Source organism: Vicugna pacos, chromosome 1, assembly GCF_048564905.1.
Source record: "Vicugna pacos chromosome 1, VicPac4, whole genome shotgun sequence".
NCBI lineage: Eukaryota > Metazoa > Chordata > Mammalia > Artiodactyla > Camelidae > Vicugna > Vicugna pacos.
Window position 1 is genome coordinate 114,867,008 of NC_132987.1, and position 12,763 is coordinate 114,879,770.

Sequence of the window (12,763 nt, forward strand, 5' to 3'; positions counted from 1 at the left end):
CTCATTCAAGAGGGCTCCAACCACATGACCTAATCACCTCCCAAAGCCCCATCTCCAAACACCATCACATTGGAGATGAGGTTTAAACATAAGAATTGGGGTTTGGGGGGCAGATATACACATCGAGTCTACAGCATATGTTTGACTGGAGTAGTAATACAGGAGAGTGGACTATGGAGAGATGAGACGAGGGGGCCAGTAAGGCCAGATTATGAAGGGGCTTGAAAACCTAGTTAGAGAGTTTAGATTTTCCTCTGAGGGGAATAAGGACAATCATAGTATTTCATGTGAAAGCGACTGTAAGGTCTGGGTTTCCACACAGCTGGGGACTATGGGAAAGCGCCTGCAATGTTCTGGGAGCGAGACGGTGACGATGTGAACTAGGATCATTGCGGTTTGGGGAGAGGTACTTGGGAGGCGGCGTCGACAGGCCGGTGATGCTCGGTTGGCAGGGGAGGGTGAGGGGGCAGAAGACCCGGTGATCAGGAGTGGAGGCAGATTCAGGAAGCTTTGTGAGTGGGGGAGCCATTCACTGAGATGGAGGAGACGGTGGGGAGAGCAGGTTTGGGGTGAAGATGGTGAGTTTTCCACATGGGCTTTTCAATGGAATGTGTGGATTTTCGAGCATTTTGTACAAATATGTCAGTCTGACAATGGTAACTGAAGCCATAGGAGTGGTGAGTCTCTTCCAGGAAAGTGAGAAAAGGAGGTGGCCTACAGAAAACCCCGGGAGACACTGCCCATAGAAGGATGGAAAGAGAGAGAGAAGGCCAAGAAGGGAAGTGAGAAAAAGATTTCAGAGAGGCCCAGAGAAGATCAGGAATACATGGGGTCTCAGGAGGGAAGGAATGCTGCCAGGTCAAGTTTAGATATGGAAGTGCTGTGGGTTTGAATTAGGTCTCCCTCACCTCCCCATCCCCCCAAATATGTTGAAGTCCTACCCCAGTACCTGTGCAGGTGATCTTATTTGGAAGTAGGATCTTTGCAGAGATAAGACGTGGTCATACCAGATTATAGGGTAGGCCTTGATCCAATGATGAGAGTCCTTAAAAGAAGAGGTAAGTTTGTCCAGGGAGACACGCCAGGAAGAGGGCCGTGTGAAGATGAAGGCAAAGACTGGAGTGATGCAGCTATAAGCCAAGAGCCAAGGATTCTCAGCCACCGCTAGAAACTAGAAGAGGCAAGAAATGTTCCCAGCCCCGGCCACACCTTTCTCTCAGACATTTGGCTCCAGCGCTGTGAGAGAATAAATTCCTGTTGTGTTAAGCAACCCGTCTTTGTGGTAGTTTGTTACAGCAGCCACGAGAAACTAATATAGGAAGGGAAACTGTCCATCAGATTTTGCAACAAGGACGTCATAAGAAACCATGGTGAGAGCAGCACTGGGGTAGCAGTAGCAGTGAGGGGGCCTAGGCTGCAAAGGGCGGTGGACCTAACCACAGGGGAGAAGTGGAGACCACGCACAGGTGACTCTTTCCAAAAATCAGGCTGTCTAGGGGAAGGAAAAGGAGGGCAATCGCTAGAAGGCGTTGAGATTTTATTTTTGACACAAGCATTTGATAATATTTAAATGCTGATGGAAAGAGCCAAGAGGGAGGAAGACATTTTCTGAAAATACAAGGGAAGACTCTGTCACAAGCAAAGCCTCTTAAGGGGGTCGGTATGGGCTCTAGAGTGGAGGTTGGCGAGCTCAGGTGAAGGTGCTGGAAGGTCTGGAGGTCTGGCTGCGGGCAGCCAAGGGAGTGGACCGGGCAGCTCTCTTGGGGCTGGAGTAGAAGGCCATCCTGAGGGCGGGCATGGTTGGGCCACTCAGAGGTTTGAGCAATGAGAACAAGGCTGCCGTAGCCACCGGGCAGAACAAGAGGGCTGGCGGGAGACATGGAGGGTTGCCAGGCCCCACAGGTGGCTCAGGTGGCAGTGGGGTCTAGCAGAGGTTGTGGTTGCCTCCCCCACCCACCCCCTTTTCCTTGCTGCCTGAACCCCTGTGTCAGGAGCCCACCACTCAGGGAAGATGCCCTGTCTCCCCTTCTGTTGGATATCAGCAAGTCTGCACGGAGGTTAGGGTATTAATGCCAACTACGGTCAGTGGGCTAACCTCACACTTGTTTTTTATCTTGTCCATTAAGTCAGCGGCTCTCCTCAAGTGAAGACTCAGGGATCCAGTTTCCTTCCACCCTGTAATGTTACCAGATCTATTCTCTGGAGAAGAGGAAATAAGAGGGTGGGCCATTGTACGTGGGGCTAGGCTCATCCTTTTGGTCCACATCCTATTGGCCAGAACCCAGTCATATGACCTTAACTAACATCAAGGGAATCTGGGAAATGTAATCTTTCTTATGCCCAGGTGAAAGAATGGAACTGGTCAGCATATAGCAAGTCTCAGCCCCCATATGTGATGCCTGGAATTATGGCAGCCACAGTGCAACCATGAGGGCAATTAATCTGGTGTGTTAAAGATGAAAGGGCAGGGGAGATGCAAAGAAACTGAGTCCTTACTGACATTACCAAATAGCCGATTTAGTCAGCCTGGGGCTATACTTTCTTTAGATTTTTTTTTTTAATTGGAAATAATAAACTTTTCCGATTATCAAACTTTTTTGAATTGGCAAATTGGGTTTTTTGTTACCACCAAAAACATTCCCATTTAGAAACCATGAATTTAATTACATTACTTAAACAAATTATTACCCTTAGATAATTATATTTCATTTTAGGTGAAGTGGTGGAACACAAGCTGGTCTTGGTTTCAGGACAGTCACCTTGTTTGATCTCTTTTTGTAACACCACTGGGAAATGGAATGAAAATACTTTTTGCCTTGGAGTTAGAGTAGGACTGACTATTTGCATGAAATTCACATTCTGTAAGAAACAATCAAGCATATGACTCTGCCAATCGGCATCTTCAACAGTTGGTCATTGGCTGACCATACATACATACATGAGCTGCTTCACAATCCTCTCTAAGAGACTTCATTCCCTTAATGATCCAACATTTATGTAGAATCTGCTACGTGTGATTTCTTCTATTTTCATCTGCTAGATTGTGCACTACCCAGGAATGATATTTTTCTTTTTTTTTATACCCTTGTTACCTAGCAAACAGGATTTGAAACATAGGTGGCCCCTAAATAAGAATTTGTTGAACAAAATGTGAACTGATTTTCCTGGTAGAGTTGAAAGCATGCGGATTTCAATTTCAGACAGGGCTGGAATGGAATCTTGACTTTGATGCAGTGACTGGGTGACCTTGGGAAAGTTACTTAGTTCAGCAGAGCCTCAGATTCCTACGTATTGGGGATAAAAGTCCACAAAGGAACCTGTGTAAAGGGGCTAGTGTGTTGCCTGGCACCAAACAGGCACATAGTAAATAGCTATTCCCCTCCGTCTTCAAGAACATTATAGATCAAGCCATGCCCTATTCTCCAGCTGATGAATATTGTAGAAATCTGAGTTTTATGGTAAACGTAATTAAGAAGGTGAATCTGCTGCTGGAAAATTATGTAAAGCACTTGCAAATTATTTTTGCTTTCGCTTCTGCTTTGTGTGATATACAACAGGGTTTCCTGCTATTTGTCCAGTAAATTGAGAGCCAATCATCCTTCATTTGAACTCCCACGTGTTCAGAGGCTCCCCCAGACACACAAAGGCAAAGAAAAATGTCTTCTCTCCTTTTTTTCGGAAGCACTTCCCTTTCCAGCTGAGCTAAAGGGTAGCTTAAATTCCAACCTCGTGTTAGTCTTGTAGACTCGGATCAACTGTTCTTTTTAGTTTAAGTTACTTGTCTCACAACAGACCTGGGATACACGATTTTATGGCAAGGTTGGACAGGAGAAACTCGCCCCCCTTGGCCCTTGCTGTGGAGGAAAAGCAGAGAGTGTAGCTTCTGCTTATTTTGTTTGAATTAAACTCAGGGCTTCTGAGCTTGGGTCTCAGCTCTGTGACTCAGCTGCAGCGTGGTGTTTCACTTCAAGTGTGTGCCCTGACCTTGGTTCCCGCTTCTATAAAATGAAGGTTTTAGGCCAGATCATTCTGGATGTTCCTTAAGTTCTGAATTCTGTACTACAGATTTCTTTGCTGCTTCTTTCTCCTCTTCTTGAGTCCTTATTTCAATATTCATTTATTAAATAATTCAAAACAAGAGCAGCGTCAACCAGTGCTCCATTCTTTTTCCATAGAGGGGATGGAAAAAAAGAAATAGCCTAGTGTCCAATAAAAAGGAAAAGGCTAAGTAAATTACTGTAAATCAATCACCTCACAGAAATATTGTCCAGTGATCAAAGAGGGTGTTTCTGAAGACTTTCTAGTAAAACGGGAACATGGTTTTGTATGATGTTAAATGAGAAAGGCAGAAGTTAAATCATCCCTCTATCATGATAACAATAATCTACAAAATATACTGGAATATACTGAAAAATTCTAGGAGGGAGTAAAAAAATGAAAACCGTTGCTGTGTAAAAAATATTATTCTCCCACTTCTTATGAGAAGGAAGTTTTCAATATATTTTAGGTTTTTCATTGGGTGTCTTGTCTTGTAAATTCATCGAAGGTAGACCAATGGCTTCAGGTGCCTTCAATGTTAGGAGGGGTTGGAGGATGGCTGACTTCAAACAGGTTGGATTCCAGACCCTCCCGCCTCTGTGTCCAAGTTCCTTGTGCACTGGGGAGCTTGTCTTGGTGACAGTGAGGGAGGAAATTTGTTCCCTAAATAGACTCGGCTTTGCTTGACTCTGCCTGCCCTTTTTCTTCTTCCTTTTTTCTTGTTGTTATTTACTTTCCCCCATATCTCGTTTTCCATTAGGGAACAATTTAGACACAATTAAATGCACAGATCTGATGTGTACAGTTCCTTGAGGTTTGTGTGTGTGTTTGTGTGTGTGTGTATATATATATATTTTTTAATTGCAGTCTAGTCAGTTACAATGTTGTATCAGTTTCCGGTGTGCAGCATAATACTTCAGTCTTACATGAAAGTTCCATGAGTTTTGATAAATGTATACATTCATGTATACTCTGCAGTCAAGACACAGGACATTTCATCCCGGGAGAGAGTTCTCTGTGCCCCTTTCCCTCCAGGCTATCATTATTTTGATTTCTATCAACATAGATTAGTTTTGCCTGTTCTAGAACTTGATGTCGATGAAATCGTACAGAAGTTCTTTTTTTTTTTTTTTTTGGGTCTGGTTTCTTTCACTCAACGTACTGTTTTCAAGATTCGTTCATCATATTGTGTGTATTAGCAGCTCACTCCCTCCTTTCCCTAGGAAGTCTGGTCCTATGGTCAACTGAATAATGTTTCCAATCTCTGGAAACTTTGAATCTCATTTTATGTTGTAAAAAGGGACTTTGTGGGTGTAATTAAGCAAAGGATCTTGCGATGGAAAAATTAGCTTGGAATATCCAGGAAGGTCCTAAATGTAATCACAAATATAAGGGAGGAAGAGGGAGATTTGACTACAGATGAGGAGAAGCAGTGTGACCACAGAGGCACAGATTAAGTGATGCACTTTGAAAGAGCTGTAAACCAAGGAATATGGAGACTAGAAGCTGGAGAAGGAAGGAAACAGATTCTCTCCTGGAGCCTCCAGAAGGAACCAGCCATGCCAACATCTGGATTTTAACCTAGCAAAAGTGACTTCAGACTTCTGACCTCCAGAACAGTAAGAGAATAAACTTGCATTGTTTTAAGCCAAGAGTTTATGGTAATTTGTTATAACAGCAACAGGAAATGAATATAATTCCATTGTCTGGATATACCACAGTTGGTTTATCCATTCACTTCTTGATACATTTGAATTATTTGCTGTTTGGGGCTATTCTAAACTAAATTGTTAAGAATATTCTTATACAACAAGTCCTTGTGTGGACATAGATTTTCATTTCTCTTGGGTAAATATACCTAGGAATGGAATTACTGGGGCAGAGAGCAAGTGTGTGTTTAACTTTATAAGAAACATTCCGTTTTCACAGTGATTGTACCATTTTACATGTCCACCAACACAGCATGAGATCTGATCCTCTCAAAAACAAACAAACAAACAAAAAAGAAGCTGGGGTCATTCATCCCAAAAGGTAAGGATTTGGTGGGAGTCAATTCCTGGGTCCTTTCTGAATGATTCCAGGACCTGAGTGTGTTTCCAGAGTCCTCAGCCTGAGCTCTAGGACAGATTTATGCCTGGGTTTTTTTTCCCTTTCTTTTCTTTTCTTAAAAAAGGAAGAATTCACCTGCCTAATTGCCCCCATCCTCTTTCCTCTCCCCTCTGTCACTGGGCGCCCGATTAGCACGCACTGTACTTTCTCTGTGGGTGGGAGTCACAACCCCAGAGGCCTGGGCGACCCAGGGAACAGGAGCCAGCAAGTCTAGACCTCGGGGTCCTGACAGCGACACGGAGAGCAAGAACGCAGCAGGCTGAATGCCTTTCCCGTGGGGGCAGTCAACCGAATTATTCTTCAGTTAATGGTATTTTCTTGCTTCTCTAAGTAGAAAAACACCAGTAGCCCAGATGCCGCCCACTACAGTAGCTGATAAAACATTCAGAGAAAAGGGACCAATCTTGCTGGATCTGTTGGTGTTTTTGTTGTTGTTTTTGTTATTCGTGCTTTCTTTTTCTTTTTCTTTTCACCTAAAGAAAACTTGCTGGGGCCCCTTCCATCCCTAGATCTCTCCAGATTCCAGAAGTCTTCTGAGGTTAAACTCAAGAACAAAGAGGTCGTTGTTTTCCAGATGCAGTCGTGGTGAGCTGAGTTTTGACACCTGAGAGGATCCGGAATCTGGGGGGCAGCAGGTTTATTCCCATGATTCTCAAACCTGCTCAGATCATTGATGTTTGAAAAAAATGGTCCATTAGCTTGCTGAACCACTTCTCCCGTCCTTTCCATGTACAGTAGCCACGTAGTAGTTCCTGCACAGCATGCCACCTTCCCAGCACACATCTTCCGTCTGAGATTGTGTTAAATTCTGGGACAACATTTGGAACTCCTGAGTTTATATTTGTACAGTCCCTGTTATCCTTCCTCGGTCTGCCGGCCAACATTGGGAACCCAAGATCCTGGCTGTCATTTGCGACCCTTTGGGGCCAAGGACAGTCTTGGACAATATCACTGGGGCTGGACCCATCCTGATTGTTAGTCCTGGAACTCAGGGATGGCCCTTTGGCAGTGACTGAATGGGGCTCCCATGCCAGGCTGGCCGGATGTTGGCTTGGGAGCCCTCTTTGCGCACAGTGGTCAGTACAATTCCTCTCCCCGCTGTGCGATCATAAAAGCTCTGGAATGCAAGCCCAGCATGTGGTCCAAGCATGAGCTTGCACAAAAGTGGAAGCCTTATGGGAGGGCTGGTGCACAGCCTTGCAAAGGAAGGTGTTTGGATAGGCCCCCAGGCTTAATGCTGATTGAGACGCGGACCTGCTTGGTTAACCCTCCTTGACATGGTAAGTGCTGCACAGGGTTTAGATGAGACATTTCTCCCCAAGCATCTTCCACATTGAACTCATACTAGCAGCCAGGCATGACCATATATGCTTGACCTACGTCCTCTCATTTTCTCACCATACTCGGAAGGTAGGTAGGGAAACAGCAGGGCAAGTCCTTTCAGGTGGACACCTCATCTCTGTCAAAGCTGGGCACCCCGAGAATCTGCACCCTGTGGTTCTGGAATGTGAGAGCGGCGTGGGGTATGGGCACCTGCCTGTCCTTTCCAGGCTGAGCCAGTGAGCACTGAGGTCTATACCCTATAGGAGCTGTAGTCCAGCAGAGCTCTGTGAAGAGAACAGGGGACTAGGATCCAAAGATGAGGATGTGAGTGGAGTTGTTTACTCGTGCTGAGTCCTAACTTCCTCATCTGTAAAGTGGAGGGTGCTGCTCTCACTTCCTCCCAGGGGGGTTGCGAGGGTCAGAGGAGACCTTGTGAAGGGCTGTGCTTGGTCAAGTGTTGAGGCCACCTAGAGGTGTGTGGTTATTCCCGGTTGGGAGGCAGTACTCATTCAGGCAGCATGAAAGGATTCCTGTCTTGGGCAGGAAATGGGACCCAGAGAGGGGGTGGGGCCCAGGGAAGAGGTCAGTACACAGGGAGGAGGTACACTCGATCAGAAGGATGGTACCCAAGGAAAAGACTACTGCTCAAGAGAAGGATGAGACCCAGTGAGGAGATACAGATTCAGTAGAGAGATATGGACTCAGTGGGGTGGTTGGCACTTGACAAGGCTCGTCACCTGACTGACCCATAAAGAGGTCTGATGACCAAGGTCAGATGAGATGGAAAGAGACGGCTTGTACAGTTCGTCACATTTAAATCAAACGCAGCAGCACGTCCTGATGCTTTAGTGCCTTGCCCACTGGGAGGTGTTTTAGAACACCCATTTGTCTGCAATGGTTTTAAATTTCCTCCCAAGGAACACGAGTTAAAGTTAAAGTCAACATTACTATGATCAAATGGATCTCATATTTCTCCTGCCTGGAAATATCTACAATTCCTTAAAACAATGTTTCAATTTACCATAAGTTTGGAGGAATTTTAAAATGTAATAACTGCCCTCCCCTTTCCTCTTCCTGCCTCCCACTCCTGGTCTTCTGGACACAGCGGTACATACATGGATTTTCCATCAAGGGGAGACTGTTCGTCCTTTATTTGGGCACCTCTTTCTTTGCTGAAGTGAAATTCATGACAAACCTACAGATGCTGGTGACTCAGGTTGGATCATGGGGAGGAAGTGGGCGAGTCATAGGTGAATGACGTGCGGTGTGCTTTCCTATCCATGTGACATGTTCCAAAGTTTCAGTTAGAAGGGTTGTTAGACCACTTTGGATTTGGAGCCATTCATTCACCTGGTGAGCTTAAATTTCCTGCTCTCCCGCCATGTTCCTGCATTTGCCCCTGGGATTGGGGCTGATATTTGGCAGGTACATCTCAGTCTATTAAAATATTGAACTACTTTTTGTTGGTTGCCAGATAACCATTGGCTGGACACTTTCCAACCTCCCCAAGGGTCTGTGTCCATTCTAATTGGTCAATGCCTGTTATTCCACTGATTTTTAAATAGTTGTCATCCCAGTTAATGGGGCAATTAAAACAAATTTCCACCCACGTAGGTGGTGGGAGGTGCCATGCATTTGCTTGCCTGGAAAAGTCTCCATGGTTCTTTCAGGATGAAAGGAACCCCTAACCATTATCTCTGTTTAGGTGATTGAGAAAACAAGTTGGGAGGAGACAATCCATTGATGAGGAGAAGAATTAATATCAGCTATTTTTTTTTTTTTTGGTCATAAGAAAGTCCCTGGAATAATTCGACCAGGTAAAATCAGCAGACACGTGACCTAAAAAGAGATGAGGTTTGTACAAAGAGGCAGATGTCATCTGGCCCAGTCGGAATTCAGTGAAGACGGGATCACTCTCTTTAATGTCATAACTACCCAGGAAGTTGTTTATTTGTAGAGTCTTGGGACATGTTGGAGGCAAAATTCAGAAAGGGATTCTAATTTGAAGCTTTTAAATCCTGAACTGCAGTTGATAACCATAGAGCGTGCCCATGCTGGAAACCTCTCATTAATTTCCACACGTTCACCCACCCACCCCATCATATATGATCTTTGTGGAAAAAAATGAGAATACCTGGAAGTACGTATTTTTCCCCCACCCCAGCCACTGCCAACCCTTCCTTTAGCTCTCCCCCAAAGAGTCTCTGCTGATGATTTGCCCTTATATAAACATATATTTTAATACTTAACATATGAACCATAGTATCTAAAATCTATTTCTTTCCACTTAATGTACAGCAGACAATTTCTGTAGTGGATGGTATGGTGTGGTCCCCAGATCCTGCTTCAGAGTCAAGACACTCATTTCCTCAGCTGTCTGGAAGTTGACTGGTGACAGATCACAGCTAAATCCTTCCCCTGAAATTGCCCTTGGCCAAAGTGATGCCTTCTCCCAAGGGACTGTTCACATCCAGGGGCTGGTCAGTGAATGCTATAAAGGCTCAGCCTTCACGCTGAAAAGACTTCTTAGCTCCAGAGTCTCCTAGGGGATCAGCTGAGACCCCTGTTCCAACTGCATCTCCGTTTAACTCCTTTGTATGTCTCTTCCCACTGCTTTCACTCCTGCACAGGTGTTGTCCCTCAGGGCCTTTCCTGGTACAACTCCAGCCTGCAAACCTCCATCTCAGACTCTGTTTCACAGGAACCAGTCGAGACAATGCCCCATCTTCTCAATATCTTCAACAGACAGAATCTAACAAATATATTTAGTCTCATTCCCTATAATCATGTTTCACATTTTCTGTTTGTATTCTTTCTTGCTGTTTCCTTCTGATTTTTAATAAATTTTATTTTGGTTTTATTTTACCAGATTAGTAATTTCCTTCGCACTTTTTTCATTTCAGACAAACACTGTCCAATAGAAATATAATGAGAGCCACATGTATAATTCAAATTGTTCTAGTCAGCCAAAGGCATGACTCATTGGGGATCCTCTTAGAATTCTGACCACTCACACATTAAAAAAGGTTAAGAAAGTGAAATTAATTTTAATAACATATGTTATTTAATCCAAGATATATTATCATTTCAACATATATTCAAAGTAAAAATTATTAAGAAGATATTTACAATTCTTTTTTTATTGTATTGTTTTTCAACTCCAGTATGTATTTGATACTTACAGCACATCTCAATTTGCACTAGCCATATTTCAAGGGTTTGGTAGCCACATGTGGCTAATGGCTACTGTACTGAACAGCACACTTCTAGAGGATTGAAAGTGTCCATCAAAATTGTATTCTAGGATGTCAGCAAAAATGATGGAGTAAGGACCTCCAAAAACTCTCCTGTATAAAAGCAACAAGAACATTGGCAAGAAAAAAGTTAGAATCAACATTTTCAGGACTCTGGAAGTTAACCAAAGGCTTGCAGCAATCTAGGGAGCATTTATTCAAGAAAAAGAACTGGGTCCTGGTAAGAACAATGAGTGTTGTGTCACCTTAACTGCTGTATTCCCATTTCCTGTCCCCAGCACCATGGCAGCCTTGAAATCCTACAGCCTGCAATCACAGTGAAAACCAGCAGCCCGGTAGCCACTGGAGGGGGCGGAATGCAATTGGAGCTCCTTCAAAGCCACGTCTTTAGAGAATTGTCAATATCTAACCTGTCTGATGTTCCTTTGGAAGACCCTATTTGAAAAGCTGTCTTTATTTTATCTGTCTCGGAGCTCATCTAGTGCAAATAGCCTTTTCCCCAGGGATGTGTGTTGAAAGTAATCAGAGGCAATTACTGAATATCACAGCTGCCTGAGGTGGTGGATAACAGTTGGGACAAACAATAGGCTAACCAAAAAGCCTAAAAGGAAAACCTGAGGAATGGATATCCATATGGAGCTGTGAAAATCTCCAAAATATTCCTGGAAGTCTAGAAGGCCATGCAAATGTGTAGGGCTGTGTGCATGCCCGAGGCTGTGTGTGTGTGTGTGTGTGTGTGTGTGTGTGTCTGTGTCTGTGTGTTTAGGAAAGACCTGAGAATGTCCTAGTTCTTACCACTGGCTAAGATGGAGTTGTAAAGTGCTTGACAGAATGTTGAAGTGTCTCCCAAAACACACAAAGAACTTTTTGGCAAAAAGTAGGAGACTTGTTGGTTCCAATCATCTAAGGAAGTGTCTGCTGAATCATTAACTGACCACTAATCAGAAACTTCAGTGTCCTCATACAGCAAAGAATATACACTTTACTTTAGAGGGGAGGGTAATAGCTTGGTGGTAGAGCACATACTTACTTAGCATGCAGGAGGTCCTGGGTTCAATGCCCAGTACTCCCATTAAAAAAACACAAAAATTAAGTTAATAAACAATTAGTTTAATTTACAATAGCACCCAACCCATAAAATACTTAGGAATAGATCTAACAAAAGAAATACTGCAAACTAGAAAACATTGGTGAAAGAAGTTGAAGAAGACTATGAAAATGGAGAGACATCCTATGGTCACCGGATTGGAAGATGACAATACCTCCCAAGTAGATTTTCATGTTCAGCACAATCTCTCTCACAATCCCAGCTGCTGCTTTTTGAGGGAATTGACAAGCTGATCCTTAAATTCATATATAAGAAGTGTAAGGGATCCATAATCGCCAAAGCAATCTTGAGAAAGAAGGAAAAAGTTGGAGAACTTGTATTTTCCAATTTCGAAACTTCAGCTCAATAGTCAAGGTTGTGTGGTACTGGCATAAGGAAAGGCACAGAGACAATGGAATAGAATCGAGAGTCCAGAAATAAACTCATACATTTAGGGTAGATTGACTTTTCATTTTTTTTTAATCGAAGAAGCTAATGTACAATATTATGTAAGTTACAGGTGTACACTATAGTGATTCACAATTTTAAAGGTTATACTCCATTTATAGTCATTATAAAATATTGGCTATAGTCCCCGGGTTGTACAATATGTCCTTATAGCTTATTTTATACGTAATAGTTTGTACCTCTTAATCCTGTATCCCTATAATGCCCCTACCCTTTGACCTCACCCCACTGGTAACCGCTACTTTGTTCTCTATATCTGTGAGTCTGCTTCTTTTTTGTTATATTTACTAATTTGTTGTATTCTTTAAATTCCACATGTAAGTGATATCATACGGTATTTGTCTTTCTCTGTCTGATATATTTCTCTTAGCATAATACCCTCCAGGTCCATCCATGTTGCTGCAAATGGTTAAATATCATTCTTTTTTTAAGACTGAGTAGTATTACATCCACTCATCTGTTGATGGACACTTAAGTGGTTTCC